The sequence below is a fragment of the Pangasianodon hypophthalmus genome, chromosome 15 (assembly GCF_027358585.1).
Source record: "Pangasianodon hypophthalmus isolate fPanHyp1 chromosome 15, fPanHyp1.pri, whole genome shotgun sequence".
In the NCBI taxonomy this organism is placed as follows: domain Eukaryota; kingdom Metazoa; phylum Chordata; class Actinopteri; order Siluriformes; family Pangasiidae; genus Pangasianodon; species Pangasianodon hypophthalmus.
In genome coordinates this window covers 6,311,858-6,312,810 of record NC_069724.1, presented here as the reverse complement: position 1 = coordinate 6,312,810, position 953 = coordinate 6,311,858, and positions in this window count along the sequence as shown.

Sequence of the window (953 nt, the reverse complement as noted above, 5' to 3'; positions counted from 1 at the left end):
CACACACACACATGGTCACTCTCTCTCTCTCTCTCTATCCCTCTCTCTGACACACACACACACAAACATTCTCTCTCTCTCTCTCTCTCTCTCTCTCCCTCTCTCTCGTAATTTTCCAGCTCGGAAAGCCTCGAGCCGCGCGGCCCGATCGATTCGCATCGATTGTCCCTGACGAGCTGCTCCACTTTCTAGCCAATGTCAGCCCGTCTGCGATCGGGAAGGAGAGAAATGAAGGAAAATCTCTGCCGCCCTGGCGGTGTCATTTCCACACACTCGACTTGGCCGCCTGCCAGCGGCGCGGCCACTCCAAAGAGACGGAGTGGACTCTGGCTCAGCGCGGAGAGGAGAGAGGAGCCGAGTGCACGGACACCGACACATCACCAAGCAGCCCTGTGTGCACACACTCCTGCAGTAATGCACCACCTCGCTTCCTCCAACACCTCTTTACCTGCGTGCTAAAATCACCTACTGCATGTAGGGGGATACGTTTTAAAAGCTAAAACGACCTTTTTTTTTTTTTGAAATTCTAAAAAAAAAAAAAAAAGTACTTGTCAAACTGTCAATGCAACGTCATAATAATTGTAATATTCCACCATATTGTGTATATTGGTTATTTTTGGCATATGACATTTTTCTGCAAATGTATAAAATATTACTAATTGAGAATCATCATTAAAATGTATTAATATTCCTCATTATTTTGTGTTGCTCAGTGATTTTCCTGCAAAACAAAGCAATCCGCAAAACAAGGCGCTGTAAGAGCGCCACCGGTAACCACGTGCATTTGTGTTTGACATTGTTTGACTGTAAACATGAATGTGTTCAAAGAAAGTTCAGTCTTAAAGAGGTATGAGGACATATCAACTTTTGCTCATAGAGGAGCAAAAGCCCATAGGCTGTGTGTACTGCAATGGCAGGCGAAGGAAACGGCTGCTGATCACGCACAGCTGAAA